The 26,337-nt window shown below is 44.6% G+C and overlaps 1 long non-coding RNA gene across 1 annotated transcript; it reads right to left on the bottom strand.

The window, feature by feature from the left end:
* On the bottom strand, nt 1-23,979 carry LOC149127525 (uncharacterized). Its single transcript, XR_016230931.1, has 3 exons — nt 23,612-23,979; nt 1,252-1,325; nt 1-1,180 (listed from the first exon to the last, which is right to left on the bottom strand). It is a non-coding gene; the product is annotated as an uncharacterized LOC149127525 (long non-coding RNA).
* Nucleotides 23,980-26,337: the final 2,358 nt, after the last annotated feature.

Raw genomic sequence — 26,337 nt, forward strand, 5'->3', positions numbered from 1 at the left:
CTAGTGCTGTGTGCAGTTGATTCTGTTAAATTTATCTTTTGGGAAGACAATTACAATGCTCTTCAAAATGGCAATAGGATCAACATGTGGATAGCGCTGTACCTGGTGTTATGAAGAACACTTAAAACTTCTTCTTTTTCACTTTAATTTTAGTGGAAAATTTTAAAAACACAAAAAATAGAATTGCATTGTGCACCCTCAAATACTCATTACTCAACTACAACAATTATCAAATCAAGTGTTGCTTCACTGCTCTCATTTAACTTTATTTAGTGGCAAATCCCAATAATCACATCATTTCATTCATAACTGGTTCAACATGTTTCTGGAAAGCATAGTTTTTTTTTTAACAGAACATAAAACTCAATTTTTTAATACCATTAATTATCTGGTCATTGTCAGAATTTCCAATTAAAACTTGTTATTCTGTTTTTGTTTTGCTTTTTTTTTTTTCTTTTTGAAAGGCAGAAACAGGGACAAGAGACACAGACAGGGAGATCTTGCATCCACTGGTTTGCTTCCCCAAATGCTTGCAACAGCCAGAACAGGGCCAAGCCAAAGCCATTAGTTGGGAATTCAATCTGGGCCTCCCATGCATGTGCCAGGGAACTATCTGAGCCATCACCTGCTGCCTCTGAAACTGGCGCCGGCCCCAAGACTTGCTATCCTTAACAGTAACATTTGGGAGCTGACACTGTGTCCTAGTGGGTAAAGCCACCACCTGCAGTGCTGGCATCTCATATGGGTGCCAGTTCGAGTCCTGGCTGCTCCACTTTCTATCCAGCTCTCTGCTATGGCCCGGGAAAGCAGTAGAAGATGGCCCAAGTCCTTGGGCCCCTGCACCCGTGTGGGAGACCCGGAAGAAGCTCCTGGCTCCTGGCTTCAGATCAGCACAGCTCTGGCTGTTGCAGCCATCTGGGAAATGAACCTCGGATGGAAGACCTCTCTCTCTCTGCCTCTCTTTCTCTCTCTGTGTAACTCTGACTTTCAAATAAATAAATAAATCTTAAAATACAGTAGCACGTACAGTTCTTCAGATATGTCAGAAAGCCTTCGGAGCAATTTACAAACACTTTGCAATTTAATCCTCACAAAAACGCTGAGAAGACGGTATCATGATCATCCCACGTTTTACAACAGAAACTTCCTCTTGTCGCTGCATGCAGAAAGTGTAGAAAACCTAAATAGGACAACGACAATGGTTTACTGATTTACTTAATGAGGTTAAATGTAAAGGAGGAAGATACCCACCTGTACTATAGCAGACAGGAAAAAATATTATTCTGGTGGACACAGGGCTGGTGATCCATTAGATTTTCCATGGTCTGTAATGAATGAGAATTCCAAAGGGAAAATCATTTCAAGAGGCAATCCAAGTGTTGTGTTGCCTGAAATAGCAAGGGCTCATAAATGATCAGCTTCTTTTTTTCCTATACTTATTACAACCAGTAGATGGCAGCCACATAGCAGCAATAGTAATGGTCTCCAGTCCTATCCAGTAATCAACCCTGCCTTCACCCTCAATAGCTCTGATACGTTACAGTCATCCTAAAGTGATTTGGGAAACATGGAAGAAACAGAGGAGCCTTTAGGATAGTGCTTTTCCAAGTTGGTCTCATAGCCCTCCTTACACACATACCTGCAACACACACAACACAAACACAGGTTCATTATCATCACTTGGAAGCCTTACTAAGATGAAGGGTTTAGGGGCCGGCGCTGTGGCATAGTGGGCAAAGCCACCACCTGCAGTGCCAGCATCCCATATGGGCACCGGTTTGGGTCCCGGCTGTTCCAGTTCCCATCCAGCTCTCTGCTGTGGCCTGGGAAAGCAGTGGAAGGTGGCCCAAGTCCTTGGGCCCCTGCACCCACGTGGGAGACCTGGAAGAAGCTCCTGGCTTCAGATCTGCGAATCTCTGGCCATTGTGGCCATCTAGGGAGTGAACCAGTGAATGGAAGACTCTCGCTCTCCCTCTCCTTTTCCCTCTGTCTCTCTGTAACTCTGCCTTTCAGATACATAAATAAATCTTTAAAAAATAAGATGAAGGGCTTTAATAATTTGGTACAAGAAAAGAATGTAAAGCATCTGAGTAATTTTTATATTGATAATATGTGTAAATAATATTTGGGATATACTTGGTTATATAAAATGTATCATTACATTTTCTTTCACATGTTTCATTTACTTTTTGCCATCCTGTTTCAATTGGACATCTCGGCCTCAAAAGCTAGAGGCAGAGCACGTGACCCAGTGCTGGCCAATCAGAGCAACATACACCTGCTGGCGCAGTTATTGGTTTAGGGACTTAGGACACAGTTAGAAAGAGTGAAACACACTCTTGTTACCTGGAAGATGTTCATGTAAGAGGACATAAAAGCCACAGCTGTGTTAGCGGTCCAGCTCTCATGTGCTTCCCTGTGTTGGAGCACACACACCGAGGAATCCAAAGCAAGCAAGGGGAGAAATGACATCATGATGAGACTGAATCCTGCAGGAAGCCACACCTGTAACTCGATTCCCATACTGCTCAGTTACATGGCTGGGAGCATCCTATTCCTGGCTGAAGCTAGTTTTAGTTGGAATTTCTGTCGCTGGCAACAGAAATGTTCCTAATCAATGCACCTGGATTAGTGACCTTGAAAACAAACTCAGTCTCCAAAAGGGGAAGAGATTGAGTGGTAAGGACATGTGGGCACAAAAACAGCCAGGCTGTTTGGTGTTAACAATGAAGACAGGGCAAGGTCTTTGCAAGGACGAAGTGCGCTTCCTGGCTGGCTTGTTGTTTGGTTGGTTGGCCTGCTTTGGTTTGAGGAAAACTAGACTATCTCACAGCTTAGTTTTCCTGACTTTGGGGTCAGCAAGAACAGGGAGTGTTTCCTGAGCACCCTCTCCACAGCATAGCCTCAAAGTCAGGGCTTCCCTTATGCCAGAAGAAGTGCTACTGGAGGTAACCCAAGCAACAAGGAATGAATGCCTGAACTATATTAAGAGGTGGAAAATGCCAATTCGAGTCCTGGCTGCTCCACTTCTGATCCAGCTCCCTGCTAATGCACCTGGGAAAGCAGTACAAGATGGCCCAAGTGCTTGTGCCCCTGCACCCACATGGGAGAACCCAGAAGAAGCTCCTGGCTCCTGGCTTCAGAGCCCAGCTCTAGCCATTGCAGCTGCTTGGGGAGTGAATCAAGCAGATGGAAAATCCATTTGTGCACACGCGTGTGTGTGTGTGTGTGTCTCCCTCTCTACCTTTGTAACTCTGTCTTTCAAAAAATAAATAACTCTTTAAATAAAATAGTGGTGGGAAGGAGATAGCAGAATGAGGAGACCCAATTAAAGGGCTAGAAGTTGATGAGAAGTGGGGGACAAACATAAGAAATAGGGAATGGCTTTCAGTTTCCTGATTTGGGACACTGGTTTTGTGGCGATGCTTTTGCCTACAGGGGAATTCAGAAGAGGGAGCAGATATGCTGGAGGCAGGATTGCTGTTTTAAGCACTCTGGTTCATTCCTGTGTTTTCCTAGAGCCCCAGGAACAGAATGAGGATGCCCCCTGACCTTTGCTTCCCCTTCCCCCTTTCTAAAGGGCTACTCTTGAGTCCTTGGCCTCCGAAAATCTCCATCCAGAAAACCGGACACCAGTCTCCCTGGCCAGGACATCCCTCACCCTCACTCATCAAGCTCTGCCAAGAGTGCTTGGCTACCTTTCCATTCATGGCAGCACCAGAGAGGGCCACACGTTTGGCCACCCAGCTGGTGTCCAATCAGGGATCCAGAAGCCAGTCTCCCCTTCTTGTGGGACCTCCAATGCTTGTGAGTGATTTTTCTGCGACTTCAGCAGTACTTTGCCTGGGGGAAGGACAGAAAGTTCCTGGTGGATGGAAGGACACACTCACAGCCACAAGGCCAAGAACTAACTAACTTTCTTTCTTTCTTTCTTTTCTTTCTTTCTTTTTTTGACAGACAGAGTGGACAGTGAGAGAGAGAGAGAGAAAGGGCTTCCTTTTGCTGTTGGTTCACCCCCCAATGGCCGCTGCGGCTGGTACACTGCAGACGGCGCACCGCACTGATCCAAAGCCAGGAGCCAGGTGCTTCTCCTGGTCTCCCATGCGGGTGCAGGGCCCAAGGACTTGAGGCATCCTCCACTGCACCCCCAGGCCACAGCAGAGAGCTGGACAGGAAGAGGAGAAACCGGGACAGAATCCGGTGCCCCGACTGGGATTAGAACCCGGTGTGCCGGCGCCACAGGCGCCGGCCGCCAAGAACTCTTAATTCCCACTCTACCACCATCCCCAGGCTTCTTATTTAGACAGTGGGTAGCGTCAGAGAGGCAGCAGATGGTAATAGAACCACTTATGCTGCTGCTTACTATAGCCTGGGGGAAGAATCTCACCATATTTTTTAGTGGCTTTTTCAGAAGACTGAGTGTGATGGTTAATTTTATGATGTTAATTTTGACTGGATGGCCTGCATTGTAGTGTTGTAGCATAATAGGTTAAGCCTCTGCTTGTGGCACCAGCATTCTATAAGGATACTGGTTTGAGTTCCAGCTGCTCCACTTCTGATTCAGCTTCCTGCTAACAGCCTGGGAAAGCAGCAGAGGATGATCCAAGCGCTTGGGCCTCTGCACCTACATGGGAAACCCAGAAGAAGCTCCTGACTCCTGGCTTTGGATCAGCCCAGCTTCAGCTATTGTGTCCATTTGGGGAGTGAACCAGCAGATGGAATATCTGTCTATCTCTTCCTCTCTCTCTCTCTCTCTCTCTCTCTCTCTTTCTAACTCTGCCTCTCAAATAAATAAATTTTGACTGGATTAAGGAATATCATTCTTTGGTTGTATCCATGAGGGTGTTTCCAAACAGTGTTAGCATGTGAGTCTGAGTGGGCTAGGTGGGAATACTTGGCCTCACTATGGGCAGCATCAAAGGTCCAGGGTTTGAGGAGACCAAAGACAGAAGGCAAACTGGTCTCACTCTGTGTGCAGTGATTTGCGATTATTCGACGTGTTTGCCTCCTGCGTTTGGCCATGAGTTACTGGCCTTTGGACTCCAGGACTTGTACCTATGACCAAGTTACTTGTCCTTAGGCTTTCAACCTCAAATCATGATTCACTCTCTTGGCCTCCCTAGTTCTCAAACCCTATGACTTAGGACTGAGCCACACTACCACCATCCCACAGTCTCCAGCCTGCAGAAAACTTGCTGTGGAATTTTCTGGCTGTCATAATCATGTGTGTCAATTACTCTGGCAAATCCTCCTCCATCTACACACCCTGTTAGTTCTGTCTCTCTAAAGAAACACAGCTTGGGGCTGGCGCCATGGTGCAGTAGGTTAATCCTCCGCCTGCGGCGCCAGCATCCCATATGGGCGCCAGTTCTAGTCCCGACTGCCCCTCTTCAAATCCAGCTCTCTGTTGTGGCTTGGGAAAGCAGTAGAAGATGGCCCAAGTGCTTGGGCTCCTGCACCCACATGGCAGACCAGGAAGAAACACCTGGTTCCTGGCTTCGGATCGGCACAGCTCCCACTGTTGTGGCCATTTGGGGAGTGAATCAGTGGATGGAAGACCTTTCTCTCTGTCTCTCCCTCTCACTGTCTGTAACTCTAACTCTCAAATAAAATTAAAAAAAAAATGGAATACAACTACTACAGCAGGTATCGGGTTTTTGTTTGTTTGTTTGTTTGGCTTGGGTTTCAATCCCCAAAGAGCTAGAGTGAATGAGTGAGGCAAAGTTGGTGGAGCCAAGGAAAGAGGAACCGAGGCAGAAGGACCAACCATTGCCAAGACCACAAGGTGGGAAAGGTCTCAGCATGCTGGAAGACTGGACAGGAGACATAAATCTCAAGATTCTGAGCATGGCGTGTAAGGACCTTCTGGAAATGGCAACTACTTGCCTTTTCCCTTTTTCATCAATGCATTTCCCACTCTCAGACTTCTGGTCATCAGTTATCCATTGCTGTGTAGCAGGGTGTCCCAAAACACAATGGCTTACAACAACGATGGCTGAGTTTCATAATCCTCCAAGTTGACTGGATGTAGCTAGGTGGTTCATCTGTACCATGTTGTGATGCACGTACAGCTCCATTGGCTTAGAAGCTGAACTGGGGCTGAAATGTCCAAGGTGGCCTTACCCACATGTTGGGCCTTGATTGCTGACAGCCGAGGTGTCTGGGTGCTTCTCCACACAGCCTTTCTTCCCAGCCAATAGCCTAGCCCTAGCTTCTCTACATTGCAGCTGACTTCCACAAAGGTGAAAACTAAATAAACTAAAATTTTCAGCTTTGGAAATCCATACAAGATCATGTCAATTATATTCTATTAACAAAACAGATCACATGGCCAGCCCACAGTCAATGTGGGAAGGTAAATAGAGGCTGCATCTTGATGGGAAAAAGGATAAAGAATTGTCACCATTTTTAATACATCACACCGGCAAAGCCAAACAACTCACATTTTTGTTTTGTGAACACAACGTTGTTTCCTTCCACGTGCCTTTGTACATGGGCTATCTTTGGGCTGAAATGGCTTTTCCCTTTTTCCTTTCTTTTAATCTTTTATTAGATCTCTATTTAAATGAGTTTGCAAAATTTTTAGACTCCCCGTAGGGGCCAGACACTGGGGAGACCAAGCAATGACCTTGGGCTGGGCCGCTCTCTTCAGTTTAGGGTAATAGCTCAGCACAGGGCCCACTGTACCCCATTGCCCTTCCCCAACAACCTCTGTGCCAAACACCTGTTTTGACCAGGGGTGCTTCTGGGGGACCGTTTCCTTTGAACTCCAGCCCAGTGGCTGCGGCACTTGCTTTTCTTTCCATTCCTACTTGAGCATCCAGATATTTTCTTTTCCTCAACTAGTACTTTGAGTTGTCAAGGTTAGTCTCTAACCCATATGGGTACACTTTGTTGTTGACCCTTCTGGAATTCAGCCTCTTCTGGAATAGTCACCTATCCCATCTCAACAGCCCCAGACATTGAGCTCAGGCTATCTCTGAATATTGGCTTTCATTCCCTGCTGTAGCCTTTACACACCTCTAATTTCATGGGCTTGTTTATTTTCCTGGCCTCCTTGTCTGGGTCAATGAGACTATAGGTGAAGAAATATTTTACTTCACTAGCAATCATAAAAATTCAAGTGAAAAATTATGAGAATTTTTATGAGTAAGTTTATTCAATATTTAAAAGACTGATAAAATCTTGAAACCAGAATGGAATTAGTCCCTTCTCATATATGGTTGGTGTGATGAAATTACATCCTGGCCATCCTGGTGAAGAGTTTGATTTCAACAAGTACACCATCGATTGCTAACGTCATAAATAAGAGTGCCAATTGTTAAATCAACAACGGGAGTCACTGGGTACATGCTCCCCACGTAGGATCTCTGTCCTTAATGTGTTCTACTATGAAACTTAAAAAACAACACTACTAGTTGAACAATACCCTATACCTTGTGTGGTTGTGTGAGTGCAGCCTGTTGAAATCCTTGCTTAGTATATACTAAGTTGATCTTCAGTATATGAAGGTAATTGAAAATGAAACTCGATGAAGGGTGGGATGGGAGAGGGAGTGGGAGAGGGGAGGGCCACAGGAAGGAGGGAGGTTGTGGGGGGAAGCCACAACAATACAAAAGTTGCACTTTGTAAATTCACATTTATTAAATAAAAAAATAACTATATAACAAGCAAAAAAGAAAAAAATATAATTTAATAATTTACCCTTTTAGTATTTTTTATGTTCTACTTAAAACTATTGGTTGAACTCTGTAATTAATACACAATTACTCTTAGGTGTTTAATTAATGCTGTAACTAGTACTCAAATAGTATTTTAAACTTTGTGTTTCTGTGTGGGTGCAAACTGTTGAAATCTTTACTTAATATATGCTAAATTGATCTTCTGTATATAAAGATAATTGAAAATTAATCTCGATGTGAATAGAAGGGGAGAGGGAGTGGGAGAGGGGAGTGTTGTGGGTGGGAGGGAAGTTATGGGGGGAGGGGGGTTGTTGTAATCCATAAGCTGTACTTTGGAAATTTATGTTCATTAAATAAAATAAAATATAAATATAAAAAAAGCACACTGAAAAAAAAAAAAACAAGTACACCATCATGAACATGACCCAGCAATTGAATTTCTGGTCATTTATACTAACAAGATATTTTCAGAGGTGTGAAAAGATTTATAAACCAAAATGTCCACTGTCATATTTAGGGAAATTGGGCAAATAAACTATCAATTAGCAAATAAATTATAGTATGAAGACACAATCCTATGCAAACATTAAAATCAGCAATAGATTTATATTAATGTTCATGATGTTGGTCAGTAAAAAAAAAAAAAAACAAACAAACAGGAGTTGGCGCTGTGGCATAGCGGGTTAAAAGCTGCTGCCTACGGTGCCAGCATCCCATATGGGCACTGGTTCGAGTCTCGGCTGCTCCACTTCCAATCCAGCTCTCTGCTATGGCCTGGGAAAGCAGTAGAAGATGGCCCAAGTCCTTGGGCCTCCCCACCTGTGTGGGAGACCCAGAGGAAGCTCCTGGCTCCTGGCTTCGGATCGGCACAGTTCCAAGCATTGCGACCGATTGGGGAGTTAACCAACAGATGGAAGACCTCTCTCTCTGTCTCTCTCTCTCTCTCTCTCTGCCTCTCCTTCTCTGTGTAACTCTTTCAAATAAATAAATAAAATAAATCTTAAAAAAAAAAAAAAAACACCTGGCCGGCACCGTGGCTCACTAGGCTAATCCTCCGCCTTGCGGCGCCGGCACACCAGGTTCTAGTCCCAGTCGGGGTGCCGGATTCTGTCCTGGTTGCCCCTCTTCCAGGCCAGCTCTCTGCTGTGGCCCGGGAAGGCAGTAGAGGATGCCTCAAGTCCTTGGGCCCTGCATCCGCATGGGAGACCAGGAAAAGCACCTGGCTCCTGGCTTCAGATCAGTGCGATGCGCCGGCCGCAGCAGCCATTGGAGGGTGAACCAACGGCAAAAGGAAGACCTTCCTCTCCGTCTCTCTCTCTCTCTCACTGTCCACTCTGCCTGTCAAAATAAATAAATAAGTAAATAAAATTTTTAAAAAAATAAAAAAACAAAGTTTTAGATAAAGTTATAGAACCTGATGCACACTGTAACCTCCACTTATATAAAATGACCCCACTTATATAAAATGTATTTATGTGTAGTTGTGTAGTTATGCACTGAAAGATACTTGAAAAGTTATTTACCAAAATGCTTCTTTTAAAGAATCTACTTGGAAAGCAAAGATTTAGATATAATAAGGTAAAAGGTATTGGAAGGAATATAGGTACAAATATGTAAAGTTCTTTTTTATATAAAGGATTTATTTGAAAGGCAGAGTTACAGAGAGAGGGACAGAGAAGAGAGAGAGAGAGAGAGAGAGAGAGAGAGAGAATCTTTCCTCCACTGGTTCACATCCCAAATGACCACAACAGCAGGGTCTGGACCAGACCAAAGCCAGAAGCCAGCAGCTTCATCTGGTCTCCCATGTGGGTACAGGAGCCTAAGGACTCGGACTACCTTCTGCTGTTTTCCCAGGTACTGTAGTAGCGAGCTGGATCAGAAGTAGAGCAGCCAGGATTTGAACTGGCACCCCATGGGATGCTGGCATCACAGGCATCTGCTTAACCCACAGTGCCACAATGCCAGCCCTGTAAAGGTGATCTTATGCCTCATCTGAAATCAGAGAGGGATAGACTGAGTATGGAAACTTTTGAAATTTTTGTATGGAATAAATGTCATAAACAATAATGAAAGACAAGGAACCAGGAGAACTATTTACAACCCATAGGACAAGGTTTAATGTTATTTGTCAAAGGGCACTCAGAAAACAATTTAAAAAAAAAGGACATTCCAATAGAAAAACTGGTGAATAAACAATACTCAAAGGACAGAACACACACAGGTGGAAAACACACAAATCTCCCACCAAACTATAAGCTCCATGGAACAGACCAAGATTCAGATCGATTGGTTGGGACTTTTCTTTCTTCAAATTAACTCATTTAGCCCTCAAAATAAGCCTACAGCTTCATACTGTTCCTTACATTTGTAAATGTTATTTGCCCCATTTTACTGACAAAGAAGTTGAGGCATGGAGAGGTTGACTAACTCGCCAGAGTGATGGAGTGGGATTTAAACCCAGAGGCCTGTTTCAGAGCCCATCTCTTACTACCGTAATATATCTTAGGACAGACAGATCACCAAGTGCTATTTAATGCTGCCTCTCTCTCTATACTCATCTCGTTCTGCTATCCCCCACTTCCATGTTTTCCAACCATACTGGCCTCCTTTCTGATCTAGGACAGGGCCAGGCATTTGGCCTAGCAGTTCCGACACTGCTTGTGACATCCATATCCCATGTCAAAGTTCCTGGATTCACATCCCAGTTCAGCTCCTGATTCCACTTTCCTGCTCATGCATACCTAGGAGGCAGCAGGTAGTAGCCTGGGGAGGTTGGGTTATTGCCACCATGTGGGAGACCCGGATTGAGTTTCATGCTCCTGGTTTTGGACTGACCCAAGTCAGGCTCTTGTGGGCATTTGGGGAGTGAACCAGCAGGAGGAAGATCTCTGCCTCCTTGGTCTCCTTCTCTCTCTCCTTTTCAAAGAAAATGAAAATAAATAAATAAAAAGTTTAAAACCTTCTCAATTCGTATCAAATGGATACCGACACATCAGAATGGCCTGAGCATAAGCAAGACACGTGGTCTCACCACTGTGTATTGACTGGTGATCCTTTGATTTTGAAAATGAAACTAAGACATATTGATTTCTATTTCAAGACATTTATTTCGATCTTAAACAAGTGAGTAATGTAAATAAGGGGTGGGCTCTGGGGGAAAGAACAATATGTACTAGCGAAATTGGATCACATACTAAACCCAGCTACCATCCAAAGGTGACAGTAATGACTTGGCGCTAGCTAGTTGCTGCTATTGGCAATACAGATGGAATCGACTTTTTCAAGAGTCTCAGCTTTGGAATTTTTGCCAAAACTGGACGGGGCTGGGACTGGCCTGAGCACTTGCTGGTTTGCTCACAGGTATTCCAAGCCAAGCCCATTCTTGAACTTTCACTGGACCAAAAAAATCAGAAATCTCTAATTTGTTTTGAATACCTTTTGATCTAGATTGACTCAAAAGAAATAAAAAACTTTAAGACTCTTGTTTGTGTTGTTTTGTTTTCTGTAATAAGCTTTTGTGTAGTTAGGTGTGTAACAGGAGAATGATGTGGGAAGGAGTGTTTTTGGAGAAATGTTGACTGATGCTATTTTAAGAAAGTATGAACTCTTCAGTAAACATGAAATGGCATTATACTACATCTTACATAACTTGTCTTCTTTGGCCTTTCGATGACTCTTGACTTCTGTTACCATTCTGTAAAGCTGCATTTTTTTTTTTCAGGTTAAAGAGAAGGCAAACACAGATGGAAAGGGGCACAAGTCATCCCAAATGTCACCTATGTGTCTTCCTACCTGTTCCAAATTAATCTGATTTATTTTTTTTTTCTTGAAGACAGAATAGGAAGGGCCAGGAGAATGGGAGAAAGTGGGAGGAAGCAGTGAGAATGGGGGAAGTCTACAGCCTGGAAAAGGTACAGGGACATTTCTGAAAAACTAAAGCTACAAGACTTTTAGTTCTCAGTTCTCATTCCTAATTTATTCAGTAAGTATTTGTCAATCATCTCTTCAATGCCAGGCACTGCTTAAGGCTCTGGGGATAGAAGGGACAAGGTTCCTGCTGCCAGAGCTTCTATTTCAGTGGAGTTGACACAGAGAAAGTAAAACCGAATAAGCCAGATAATTACAGGGAGTGACAAGGGACTTGTAAAACAGGAGTGATGTGACAGAGAGGGAGAGACCTCCTGAACGTGGCAGTCAAGGAAGATTCTCTGAGAGATCTCACTCAGGCTGAGACCTGAACGGTGAGAAGGAACCAAGACTTCCTTCTGATTTCCTGACTGGCAGGTCATTTGAATGTGTGTGGGAATGAATGAATGTATGTCTGAGTGAGTCAATGAATGAATGAATGAAGCAAAGAGATGGAGCTGGGACATTGCAGAAGGCCGTGGTATCTAGTTCAAGTATTCATCTCTTTGTTTACTTGAGAGAGGAGAAAGAGAGCGAGCACCAGGCTGAAGTCAGGAGCCAGGATCTCCATCCGGGTCTCCCACGTGGGTGGGTGGCAGAGATCCAAATACTTGAGCCTCAACTGCTTCCTTCCAGGATGTACATTAACGAGAAACTAGATCAGAATCAGAGTAGCTGGGACTCGGACCATGCACTCTGATATGAGATGTGAGCATCCCAAGCTTCAGCTGCACCGCTGTGTCAGACACCTGCCCCTTAAGTATTTTGAATATAAAATTATATATAATATATAATACATATTATCATAATATATAAATATATATTTATGTTTTGAATATAAATTGTAGCTAAAATTCTTCCAGTCATATTCATAACTTGACAGTAGTATTTATTTTATTTTATTTTATTTTTTAAATTTTTTTGACAGGCAGAGTGGACAGTGAGAGAGAGAGAGACAGAGAGAAAGGTCTTCCTTTGCCGTTGGTTCACCCTCCAGTGGCCGCCGTGGCCGGCGCACTGCGACTGGCGCACCGCGCTGATCTGATGGCAGGAGCCAGGTACTTCTCCTGGTCTCCCATGGGGTGCAGGGCCCAAGCACTTGGGCCATCCTCCACTGCACTCCCTGGCCACAGCAGAGAGCTGGCCTGGAAGAGGGGCAACCGGGACAGAATCCAGCGCCCCGACCGGGACTAGAACCCGGTGTGCCGGCGCGGCAAGGCGGAGGATTAGCCTAGTGAGCCGCGGCGCTGGCTAGTAGTGTGTTTTGATATCTTGGATATTCAAATAAATACAAAACTTCATTACATAATGAATACAATATAGATTAAACTTATAGGCAAAGAATTCAAACTCCGTTAGATTTGGCCAAAAAGTTAAACTGTGGGCGAATAAAGATGTTTATTAAATGTAAATACATCTTATAGTATACAAATATAATCTTTGTTACTCCTGTTCACATCTATCAAGGCGGTAAAAGGTACTTGTTTTACCATGTAACTCATTCTTGAAACCAAATCTCATGATCAGAGAATATTCGTGGTGGTATACAGTAGATTCACCTACTTGGCTGGTCTCCATTATCGTGACAAAACTTCTTCAGGATCATGAATCTGTGCCTTTGACCCAAGTCTTTACCAAATGGGCTGGCGAATGAATTATATCCTTGTCTTTGCTAGATTAGCTGATTCTAAAGACACAGATGTTCTCAGCATTGTGTGTGGGAGTCACTACAATCTTAGAAATGGTTTTAGAGAAAACTCCAGTAAAAGAAATTTTAAATAAATTAATTCAAGAGAACCTCTTCCATTTGGTCCCATGAGTTGGAGCCACACTGCCTTAGGATGCTTGGCTATTTTAGAAGGAAGAATTAGTGACAAATACCCCTGGAAATGGTCTCAGTGGCCACTGAAGTTCTAGACTTCTGCCTGTTTACTTCCTGGTCCCAGTAGAATTTTGAATCTGCCTCTTCTTGTTGTTCTGTCTCATAAAAGGTCGTAAACAATTCAGTGTGAGCATTTGGGGCCCATTCGTAAGTGGATGAGGATGACTGCATCATGCCATGTTATCATTTAATGTGCTCTATTCGTTTTACAATCAAGGAAACAAGGCTCAGAAACATGCAGTCATTTGCTTAAGAGGTCTTCTAGGTGATGCATTACAGGGTAGAACATTGTCTTTTTAGAGGCTCATATTGATAGACCTTGAATCCTGGAATGACATAGGCAAGTTTTACAGTGGGCGTTTACACCCTATTTCAAAACCAAAAATAAAAGCTTTGTAATTCATGGGGTGCTATGCTGCTAAGTCAGTGGAAGACTTTAATACTATATTCAGCTTAAACATTGAGAGTCAAGACTCTCTGAGGAGCAGAAATGCCGACATGGGTGGCACAGTGTGATACAGGGCAGAAACGGGACTGGTGCTTGGCTGTGAACTCGGCAGAGGAGCAGCTGGGAAGGGAAATCCTCAGACACACACACACACACACACACACACACACACCCGTGAATTCATTGTGCGTCTGGCTACCCTGTCATCTAGAATTCTTGCTCTGGCCTCTTTCCCAGACTTCCAGCTCAGATTTGCCTTACCTGCTCGACACCTGTACTTGCGCAATCCCACTCAGAAAAACCCAAGCGCTTAGCGATTCTCAGGCCGCATCCATCAGTGTCCCCAACAAAGTCTATCCAATTAGACGTCCCCAAACCATTGAAACCGTAACTTACACTCCTACCCACCCTCATCTTGGCCTTGACCCTGCTGTCACTCCCGTAACTTGTGCTCGTGTCTGTGAATAGCAAGACCAGCCTTTCGATTGCTTAAATCCGAAACCCAGAAGTCATCCTTGGTCCCTCATTTCCCCTCTACCTGCCAGCACTCAGAAAACACAGAGCAACGCAGTTCCAACATCAACCACTTCCTTCCATCGCCAGCCCTGCCTCTAGCTTTGCCCCTCACCTGTAGGACTATAAAAGCTCCCTTGCCTTCACAAACCAGGCAGGACTGTGAGGGACATTCTTCAGATACAAACTCTATCAGGTTATTGCTCTGCCTAAGAATCCTCCCTTGGTGTCCCCAGTGCTCAGAATAAACTCGATGTCAAATTATTCAATGCGACCCTGAATCAGGTGTCGCTGTTAACGCCCCAAAGTGAATTCAAGGCTCTTCCATTCACTCACTACTCTCCAGCTCTTTGGTCTCCTTTTGCTTCCCCAGCAGTCCAAACTCATTCTGGCCCAGTACCTTTGCATAGGCAATGACTTCTGCCTGAAACTCTCTTTCCTGCCCATGTGCCCGTGCCTGTCTTTCTCATCTTCAGGTGTTGGATTCTGAGCACTTCCTTAGGGAGGCTTTCTTCCAGCACCCTTTTAAAGTCTGATCACCTGTAACACTGAATCCCAGCATCCTGTGTTCTTGTGGAGCGGTTGAGACACCTTGCAATGGTTTCTTTTATGGACTTTCTGGTTTTCTCTCTGCCTTGCGCACTAAAGGGTAAGCTCCAATAAATCCAATACCCTTGACTTCCTCGCTTGTCGTTTGATCTCTAACGCCTAGGACAGAGTCTAACGCATAGGAAGTGCTCATGAGATAAATGCTGATTGGGTGGATGAACGTACACCCGTTCTCTTCGCTGCATCCCCTCACACCCATCTCAGGGGACTGAAAGCCTTGTGAGTGTGGTGACACTATCTTGTTAGCGGCACTTCTAGCCCTAGGGCCTAGCTGCCTTTTTTTTTTTTTTATAAATACTAGTTAATTTATTTTAACGATGCCATTCTTTTTTTTAAAAGATTTATTTATTTATTTATTTATTTATTTATTTATTTATTTGAAAAGCAGAGTTACAGAAAGGCAGAGGCAGAGAGAGAGACACACACAGAGAGAGAGAGAGAGAGAGAGGTCTTCCATCTGCTGGTTCACTCCCCAGATGGCCACAATGGCTGGAGCAGGGGCCCAAGAATTTGGACTATCCTCCACTGTTTTCCCAGGTACTTTAGCAGAGAGCTGGACTGGAAGTAGAGCGGCCAGGACTCGAAGCAGCACCCATATGGGATGCCAGCACTACAGGTGGTGGCTTTACCCGCCTATGCCACAACACCGGTCCCATACTAATTGATTTTTAAAATTACTCGGTATTTCTCCAAATATTCCCTTATGGATTTGTAAACATTGTCAGATTCAAAATGAACTTGCAGGGGTTGGCACTGTGGTCCAGCAGGTTAAGCTACCACCTGCAATGCCAGCATCCCATATGGGTGTCAGTTCAAGTCCTGGCTGCTCCACTTTCCTTCCAGCTCCCTGCTAATGCCCCTGGGAATGCAACGGAATATGGCCCAAGTCCTTGGACCCCTGCCACCCATGTGGGAGATCTGGATGGACTTCCAGGCTTCTGATTTTCACCTGGTCCAGCCTTGGCCGTTGCAGCCAACAGTGTATGGAAAATCTTTCTCTCTATTACTCTGCCCTTGAAAGACATGATTGATTGATTGATTGATCAACTATTTTTAAAAATGAAGTAGCCCTCATGAAACCTATGTAAGGCCATGAAAGGAGGATCCCCTTGCAAGATTCAGCATAGGTGTAATCTAGTCTTCTTCCAGGTCCTGGTCTCACACAAAGACAAGTGTCATAAGTGCAGACATTTGTAAGGTGCGCAAAGTGATAACCAGATTGATTCAAAAGGCGAGAAAGTGAACACACATACATACGTGAGTGTGGATTGCCCCACATGGAGAAATACCCATTATGCACGGGCAGAGGATTGGCCAAAGGGAGAAAAGGGAGGGGGAGAGAGAGCACCTGAGTGTCACCTCAGCCGTGAGTGAGAGAGCTCTTCCAGCTGTCACCTCCTTTAAGAGGTAAGGGGGTAGTGTCTCTGCAAGCCACCTGGGAACTCCATGATACCTCCATAAATTCCCTGTGGAGCTTAATATCCATATTTTCATGGCCTACCCTGCTTCCAGGTCCCAGATAAAAGAGATGCATTCTGGGAAAGGGGATATTTTGACTGACAGGTTGAGGGATAGAATTACAGGGACTTCCCACTCACTCAGACCTAAATTAGCTACCTAGTTACACCACATCAAGGACAGGAACAACCCCAAGAAAACCACAAACCGCAGCTTATCATGTGACTCACACAAGGACAGCTACCGGCACAAGGACAGCTGGAGACACACAAGAATACTTGCCTGGCACATGGGCTCGAAAGCCCAGTGCAGCAAAGCAGCCTGAGGTGCCTTGGACACTGGTTTTACCTAGGAATGCAGCCACGTGCCAACCAGAGCTCACCCCCAAGCAGCCGTGAGTTTTCTGTCAAACACCCTAGATAGCTGTTCTCTCTTCGCAGTGAAACGCCAATCTTTCTTTTGTTCCTAGAATATGCTGGAGGTTTCTGAGTGGCAATCCTATTCTTCCCAAGTAAAAGTCCCTTTGCTAGAGATTCCGCTGTATGTTTTTCTTGAATGGTGTCAGGTTATAGACCTCCATTCTCTCCATTCACGATGAATTCAAACAATGATTAATGTTAATGCCGACTTTTCCAATTCCAAAACACTTCCGCATACATTATCTGGCGGCAACCTACTGAGGAGTACATTAGTAGTAGGAATAACAACCACAATTTTGAAATGAACAGACATCCAAGGTAAGTGATAAGTTGTGGCTTTAGGGTTCAAGTGTGAGTTATGATCAAGTGTTTGTTTTTCCCCTAAATCCAACTGTTCCTCTGTCTATCAAATCATTTCCAAAAGGACACTCAACTCCAGTTAAACACATATATTACATATTGTATATACACATTATTGGAGTGTATATTAATTATGTACATTACATACTCATTATTGGAGTGACAGTTGTTCTTTTAAGATTCAATTAATAGGGATCAGCTTGTGGCACAGTGGGTTAAACCACCGCCTACAATGCTGGCATCAAATACAAGCACTGGTTTGAGTGCTGGAGGCTCTACCTCCCAACCAGCTCCGTGCTAACGCACCTGGGAAAGACAGCCTTAAGAGCTTGGGCCCCAGCCACCCACATGGGAGGCCAAGATGGAGTTCCTTGCTTTGGCCCAGCCCTGCCTTCTCTCTCTCGCTCGCTCGCTCGCTTGCTCTCCATGTAACTCTGCCTTTCAAACACATAAATAAATGAATCTTTTAAAAAAGTATTCATTAACAAATTTCAGGTTTCTTGCTACCCACTGAATTTTCTGAATAAAGAATTATTCTAGGGGCTGATGCTGTGGCTCAGTTGGTTAATCCTCCGCCTGTGGCACTGGCATCCCATATGGGCACCAGGTTCTAGTCCCGGTTGCTCTTCTTCTAGTCCAGCTCTCTGCTGTGGCCCGGGAGGGCAGTGGAGGATGGCCCAAGTGCTTGGGCCCCTGCACCCACATGGGAGACCAGGAAGAAGCACCTGGCTCCTGGTTTCAGATCAGTGCAGCACCGGCCGTAGTGGCCATTTGGGGAATGAACCAACGGAAGGAAGACCTTTCTCTCTCTCTCTCTCTCTCTCTCTCTCTCTCTCTCTACAACTCTACCTGTCCAAAAAAAAATTTGGACAGGCAGAGTGGACAGTGAGAGAGAGAGACAGAGAGAAAGGTCTTCCTTTGCCATTGGTTCACCCTCCAATGGCCACTGCGGCCGGCGCATCACGCTGATCCGAAGGCAGGAGCCAGGTGCTTCTTCCTGGTCTCCCATGCGGGTACAGGGCCCAAGGACTTGGGCCATCCTCCATTGCACTCCCTGGCCACAGCAGAGAGCTGGCCTGGAAGAGGGGCAACCGGGACAGAATCCAGCGCCCCGACCGGGACTAGAACCTGGTGTGCCAGTGCCGCTAGGCGGAGGATTAGCCTAGTGAGCTGTGGCGCCGGCCCAAAAATTTTTTTAAAAAAGAATTATTCTGTTGCAGATAGATGCTATTGTTTGTTTTTATTAGAGAAAATGTAAGTATAAGTGAAGACTTTCCCCCTCTATGTATTGATTGGTTATCAGTGCTTTATGTTGTTGGCAAGAATTTTCTATGGGCAGAGGCATTGATCTCTGACTGTTACTACTTCTCATGTTTATTGCAGCTCAATTCACAATAGCTAAGACCTGGAACCAACCTAAATGCCCATCAACGGTAGACTGGATAAAGAAATTATGGGATATGTACTCTTTAGAATACTATACCACAGTAAGAAACAACGAAATCCAGTCATTTGCAACAAAATGGAGGAATCTGGAACACATCATGCTGAGTGAAATAAGCCAATCCCAAAGGGAGAAATACCATATGTTCTCCCTGATCGGTGACAACTGACTGAACACCAAAAAGGAAACCTCCTGAAGTGAAATGGACACTATGGGAAACGGTGACTTGATCAGCATAGCCCTGACTGTTAATGAACAACTTAATACGTTATCCCTCTTAGTAGTTTTTTTGTCTGTTCTACTTAATATGACTGGTTTAATTCTGTAATTAATACACAGTTATTCTTAAGTGTTGAAAATTAACTGAAATGTGATCCCTGTTAAACATAAGAGTGGGAATAAGAGAGGGAAGAGATGTATAATTTGGGACATGCTCAAGCTGACTTGCCCCAAATGGTAGAGTTAGAAACATACCAGGGGATTCCAATTCAATCCCATCAAGGTGGCATGTACCAATGCCATCTCACTATTCCTAGTGATCAATTTCAGTTCACAATTGATCATAATGAAAGGACTAAGAGTCAAAGGGAGCACATAAACAAGTCTAGTACCTGCTAACACTAACCAATAGAATAAATAAAGGGGAGAGTGATCCAACATGGGAAGTGAGATACTCAGCAGACTCATAGAATGGCAGATGTCCTAAATAGCACTCTGGCCTCAGAATCAGCCCTAAAGGCATTCGGATCTGGCTGAAAAGCCCATGAGAGTATTTCAGTCATGGAAAGCCAAGACACTCTGGCAAAAGATCTCTGTGAGTGAGATCCCAGTGGAAAGAACAGGTCTTCAAAGAAGGAGGTACCTTTCTCTGAAGGGAGGAGAGAACCTCCACTTTGACTATGACCTTGTCTAAACAAGATAAGAATCGGAGAACTCAGAGGGCTTCCATAGCCTTGGAAACTCATGACTGGAGCATAGGGAGATTACTGATGCCATAGACAGGAGTGTCAATTGGTAAAGTCAACAACAGGAGTCACTGTGCACTTACTCCTCATGTAGGATCTCTGTCCTTAATGTGCTGCGCATTGAGATTTAATGCTATAACGAGTACTCAAACAATATATTTCACTTTGTGTTTCTATGGGGGTGCAAACTGTTGAAATCTTTACTCAATGTATACTAAACTGATCCTCTGTAAAAAAAAAAAAATTATCAACTCCCAACTTGACTCTCACTGGGATTAAACATGACAATAGGTCTGATCTGATTTCATCATCATCTAAAAAAAATCATCTATTATTTTTCACTTTATGTTTCTGTGTGGGAGCAAACTGTTGAAATCCTTACTTAATGTATGCTAAACTGATCTTCTGTATATTAAGATAATCGAAAATGAATCTTGATGTGAATGGAAGGGGAGAGGGAGTGGGAAAGGGGAGGGTTGTGGGTGGGAGGGACGGTATGTGGGGGAAGCCATTGTAATCCATAAATCGTACTTTGGAAATTTATATTCATTAAATGAAAGTTGCAGATAGATGCTATTATTTGTTTTTATTAGAGAAAATGTAAGTATAAGTGAAGACTTTCCCCCTCTATGTATTGATTGGTTATCAGTGCAAGAACTTTCTATGGGCAGAGGCATTGATCTCTGACTGTTACTACTTCTCATGAGCTTTGGCATATCGCTCTGCTAATATCATAGGAAGACTCCACTCCTGGCAGATAGAATTTCAATCTTAATGATACAGTATAGGGAAGGGGGTATCCAGACTTCTCCTCTTTCTCCCCCCTTTTTTTTCAATAAAGATTCACTTATTTATTTGAAAGTCAGAGTTACACAGAGAGAGGAGAGGCAGAGAGAGACAGAGAGGTCCTCCATCCACTGGTTCACTCCCCAACTGGCCACAAAGGCCGGAGCCGCGCCCATCCTAAGCCAGGAGCCAGGGGCTTCTTCCTGGTCTCCCACATGGGTGCAGGGGCCCAAGCACATGGGCCATCTTCTACTGCCTTCTCAGGCCATAGCAGAGAGCTGGATCGGAAGTGGACCAGTCGGGACTGGAACCAGCGCCCATATGAGATGCTGGCACTGCAGGCTGCAGCCTTACCCGCTACGCCACAGCACCAGCCCCAGACTTCTACTCTTTCATATTTGCCTAACCTACCTGACAGAGCTTCCTGATGGACTGGGTAGACAAACCCTTTGCTACATCAACTAGGAGGAAAGGGGCCTCTGTTTTCCCCTTTCACCTGAGCGTCTCACCTGGGCTTCTTATTCTGTTTTCCCATTCAAATCACCAGGAGACCTTTAGTTAAAAAGTATGTGCCAGAGCTCAGCACCCACGGACTCACAGACTTTTTGCTCATTTGTCTGAACTGGTGCCTGGACATAGCTTTTTTTTTTTTTTAAACTCTGCAGGTGATACAGAAGTCTTAAGTTCAAGCTGTCTGGGGCTGCATTGGGCAGCTGACTTTTCCCGGGTCTACGAGGATGTAGTTTTACCCTGAAGCAAATATTACCCCCAGCCTTGTCAAAGTCCTTTCATGGCCTCTCAGGTCTTGGCCAGCACCACCTCTCCCACGCTCAGTGAGGCTGAACGCTCGCCTCCAACTGAGAACTGGCTCAGGTATTTGAGCTGAATCCAGACAGCCTCCTAATAAAACACTGGCCCTGCGACTGTCTCTTTCCGCCCTGCCCTCCGTAGGATTTGAGGAGGCGCCTGATCCAGGCAAAAATTCAGCTCTGTATTTTTCACAGCAATGTATATATAACCTTTACCCACTGGCATGCTTGGAATTTCAACCAGATGGCTCTATTTTCAATCAATAATAGAGTTTCTACACTTCGAGACCTGCTAAGGGAAACAGCCTGGAACTGTCTGCTCGCCAGGGCGGGACTAAAATCTCACTGAAATCCTGACCAAATAATGCAAATTACCCTCTCTGCTGGATTCTATATGCTCCCTGCCTGCAAGAAACTAGCCAGAGAGGGCCACACCTATGCTATTACTTTAGATTTCTGTACAAAACATACCACAATGGTAATGTTTAATATCTGGCCTTCCATTTTTATGGGGAGTTGGTAGAAGGAACAGCCGTGGGAATATCTGTCCTCTGATTTTAAGTCCAGCTACATTTGCAGACGATAACCTCTATTTTTCTCAGTGGGCAGGATCAACTATTTTGCTCATTTTACTCAATTGGCAAACATTCATTAAGCACCATCTCCTTTGGATGGCTACTGGCCATTGACAGATGTGATGGGTACATGCATTTTCAAGAATACACAGATGAGTGTGGGAACCTGATATAAACAAATAATCCCGACACAATGAGCCAAGTAAATAAAAGCGTTTAGTAGCACAAGGTGCACAGAGGGGGCCAGTTCTACCTTGGGCCAAGCAGTTGGAAGAGTCTTGAAAGAGTCTGAAGGCTTAGGAAAGGAGGCTAGTCTTCTCTGTGCACAAGTTGGCTCTTGAGCTTGAGAAAGGCAATTCTGGGTGCAGCCAAGGAGGCGGGTCTGTTTAACAGACTCCTGTTGGATGGCACTCACCTTGACCCAAGCACCTTCTAAGTGCCTGCATATGGTAAAACATTTAATACTCATAACAGCTATTTGAGGTAGGGACTATTATCCCCAACTGACACATGAGGAAACAGGCATAGAGATTATGCAAGTTGATTGGGGTTGTATGGTTGTTAAGGAGCAAAGCCAAGACTTGGATGCAAATAGCTTGGACCCAGAGTCCATGCACTTTGCTATTATGTTATACTGCCTTGGGGAGGGGGGTGAGGAGTCGCAGTGCACCCACATGCCAGGTTGACATAGCAGTCCGGGGCTTGTAGATATGCTATGTTGAGGAGCTGAAAACTGCTAGGGTAACCACATAGGTTACCAAACTTTTAACTGAGTTTAGCAGTGCTTAGAAGTACAAGGGTCAGACCAAAAGGAAGAAGAAAAGGGGCTGGGGACGTTACAGGCAACATTTATGTTCTAGGTATTCTACAGGGTTATCTCATTAAATTCTTATAACTCTAAGAGGTAGGTGTTAACTGTCCAGAAGCTGAGGCTCAGAGGGGTACGTGTGGTCACACAGTATGTGAAATATTCGTTGAAACATTTTGGGCTGCCCAGCAACCTAAGAACACCCCATTTTTCTTTAAGAAAATAGCTTCCCTCCCACTGCATGAAGTCTAAGGGGAGCAACATTCCAGGTACCTGCTCCCAACAAGAGTCAAAGAGTTGCTTCTTTCTTCCTGGCTATTGATATAGTCAAAAGGCAGGCAGGCAGGCCAGTCCGAGCTGGATCTTGTCGCATGCCACAAAGAAATAGCAAAACCAAAGTTAAAACCCCAACCCGGCTGTCCAATCCCAACCTGGATCACACACATCTCCACTACCCCATGCTGCTCATGTCACTTCCCCACCCAACTTCTGTGTACCTGGAACCTGTTCAGCAAAAGTTCAGGGCGAGAGACTATCATTTACTATTAGTCACTTATTCCAGGGAAAGTGAAGAGCTTTGCCCCACAACAACAAAAAAATCATGCTTATGAAATATGATGAGCATACAGAAATTCATCCTGTTTAATGAACCAGTACTATGATTTTAACAAACATATACACTCCTGAAACTGCCACCCAAAACAAGAAACATTATGGTCCATCACCCAAAAATGTTCCCTGTGCCCCCCCACAGAGAACCCCCTACTGTTCCATTCCCAACCCCCGGAAACTGCTGATCTATTTTTTATCCCTGTAGTTTTGCCTTTTCCAGAATGCCATGTAAGTGAAATCTCATGCAGTATATTTTTCTTAGTCTGCTTTCCACTGCTGTAACAAAATTCCCAGATCTGGGTCATTTGTAAAGAGGAGAGCTTTGTTTAACTCACAGTTCTGGAGGTCCCGGAGCATAGTGCCAACATCTGCTCAGTTCTGGGGAGGAAACCCCAACATCTGCTCAGTTCTGGGGAGGAAACTCTTCGCTACATTACATCCTGACAGACAGTATCCTGCTGGGAGCAGGAACCTGTGCCCCAGACATAGCTCACCTCGGAGACAGAAAGTTGGGAGAGAACTCACTCTCGTGGGAACTAACTGGGCTTCCACAGGAACTGCATTAGTCCCTTCCAAGGGCAGCATCTACAGTGATCTAACCACTTCCCACTAGGCCCACCTCTTAAAGACTCCACCACACCCCAATATCGCCCCTCAGGGGACCAAGCTTCCAACACACAGACCCTTGGAAGCTGAACGACAGGCAAACCATGGCCATGAACTTGTGAGCGTTAATGCCTTTTACTCAGCATAATGCAGTTGAGACTCATTCATGTGGTTCCGCCCTCATTTATCGGTAAATTTTACTGAGGTATTGTTAAGTTATCAGACATTTAGTAAATATTTATTAAGCTAGGCACTGTTCCAGGTCCTGGAGTTACAGCAGTGACTGGAAGAATCTGAGTTCCAGCCTACAGTAACTTTAGAATCCAGTGTTGGGATTGCAGGAAGACAGACAAAAAAAAAAAAAAAAAAAAAAACCATATAAAATAATTCAGTTTCAAGTACCAGTAAGTGCCGGAGAAGCTACAATAGGACAATGGAACACAGGGGAGGTGGGTGGAGGGTGCTGAGTTATTTGAAGTGGTTTGTTAAGGCCTCTTTAGTAGAGGGATAGGGATTGAGCTCCAGCTAATGAGATGGGGCCAGCTGTGCAAAGCTCCGGGCCATTAGCAGGGAGCTGGATCAGTGTCTTAACCTGATGTCCCACAACACTGGCCCCTCTTTTATAAAGATACCACTGCTGGGGCCAGCGCTGTGGCATGGTGGGTAAAGCCACTGCCTGCAGTGCCGGCATCCCATTTGGGCTGCTCCACTTCTGATCCAGCTCTCTCCTGTGGCCTGGGAAAGCAGCAGAAGCTGCACTCACGTGGGAAAACCCAGAGGAAACAACCTCCTGGCTCCTGGCTTCAGATCAGCACAGCTCTGGCCATTGCAGCCAACTGGGGAGTGAACCAGCGGATGGAAGACCTCTCTCTCTCTCTCTCTCTCTCTCTCTCTCTGCCTCTCCTTCTTTCTCTGTGTAAGTCTGACTTTCAAATAAATAAATAAATAAATCTTTTTTTTTTTTTTTTTTGGTTTGTTTTAAATCACTGCCTGATGTGTAGTGGACTAACTGCTGGCTGGGGGTGGGAGGTGCTGGAGATAAGAATGGAGACTGGGAGATGTGCCTGGAAGCTTTCTCAGTGTTTAAGGGAGAGTTGATAAAAACTTGAAGTGGGATTGCAGCACTGTAGATGGTGAGGAGTGCTGAGATTAATGGCTTTTGTATTATGGTGGAAAAAGATAAAAAAAAAAGTCCTCCTAACTGCTCAGTTTTAGCACTTGTTTTAAAAGCTTTGACTTTAAAAATGTCATTAGTGCAAATCTAAGGAAATGCATAGAAATTTAAAACTGATTAATCTGTACAATGTAGGTAAGCTAGGCTTGATACCAACATGAAAATAACCCAAGGTGCGGGCTTCATTTAATTTAGCTACAAACACTGACCAAAATAAGCCCATCCCTCAGCCAACTTCCACTCCACTTGGTCTCTTAAGGGCAGCCAGCAAAGAGCATACAAATACCAAAGCATATAGGCGCTCACATGACACCCAAATTCAAGAGCTGTAACAAGTTGGTTCGATTCCAAAGTTAAAGGAATTGAAGGCGACTCATTGTCAGGGCTGTAACTGGTGAAATTGACACCACAACCCTCCTTTTGAACTCTTGGCTCAGAGATGGGAAACTTATGAAGTTGAGTCAGAAATATGGTGCGCCTCTAACGAGAGTCAACTGTAACAAATGCACGTTCTCCTGGGATTCTCAGCTTTTCTCCTCTCCTTCCTTCTTCCTCTCAGGAGCTCCAGGCTCATGCTGAGGTCACTTGGCATTGTGCTCCGAGATTATTATTCGGATCTGCATCTGACCGCCATTTTTTCCAAGCAAGACCAGCCTCCCTTGTAAATACAGATCCGTTTAGAGTGTGTGGAGGACTATGTCCTTACAGAGCGTTCTGTTCCTGACATGTTCAAAGCATTTGAGGCCCTTCTTTGTTTAGAAACAAATAAGCAGCCTCCTCCAGCCATGGACCCCTGACTTCAAAGCTTAGCCAGCAGGTCAGACCTGGGCCAACTCACCACTGTTAAACAGTCCCATCCTTGCTTTTTTGCTTATTTGTTTTCTTTTTCTTTCCTTCCTTCCTTCCTTCCTTCCTTCCTTCCTTCCTTCCTTCCTTCCTTCCTTCCTTCCTTCCTTCTTTCTTTCTTTCTTTCTTTCTCTTTCTTTCTTTCTTTCTTTCTTTCTTTCTTTCTTTCTTTCTTTCTTTCTTTCTTAACTTACTTGAAAGGCAGAGTTTAGAGACAGAGAAAGAGACACACACAGAGAGAAGACTTTCATCTGCTGGTTCACTCCCCAAATGGCCACAATGGCTGGAGCTGGGCTGATCCAAAGCCAGAAGCTAGAAGTTTCTTTTTCCAGGTGCTCCCATGTGGGTGCAGGGGCCCAAGCACTTGGGCCATCTTCCACTGCTTTCCCAGGCCAACAGAAGGAAGCTGGATCAGAAATGGACTGGGACTCGAAC

This window comes from Oryctolagus cuniculus, chromosome 3, assembly GCF_051225735.1.
Source record: "Oryctolagus cuniculus isolate XC-2025 breed Fujian yellow rabbit chromosome 3, ASM5122573v1, whole genome shotgun sequence".
Classification (NCBI taxonomy): Eukaryota; Metazoa; Chordata; class Mammalia; order Lagomorpha; family Leporidae; genus Oryctolagus; species Oryctolagus cuniculus.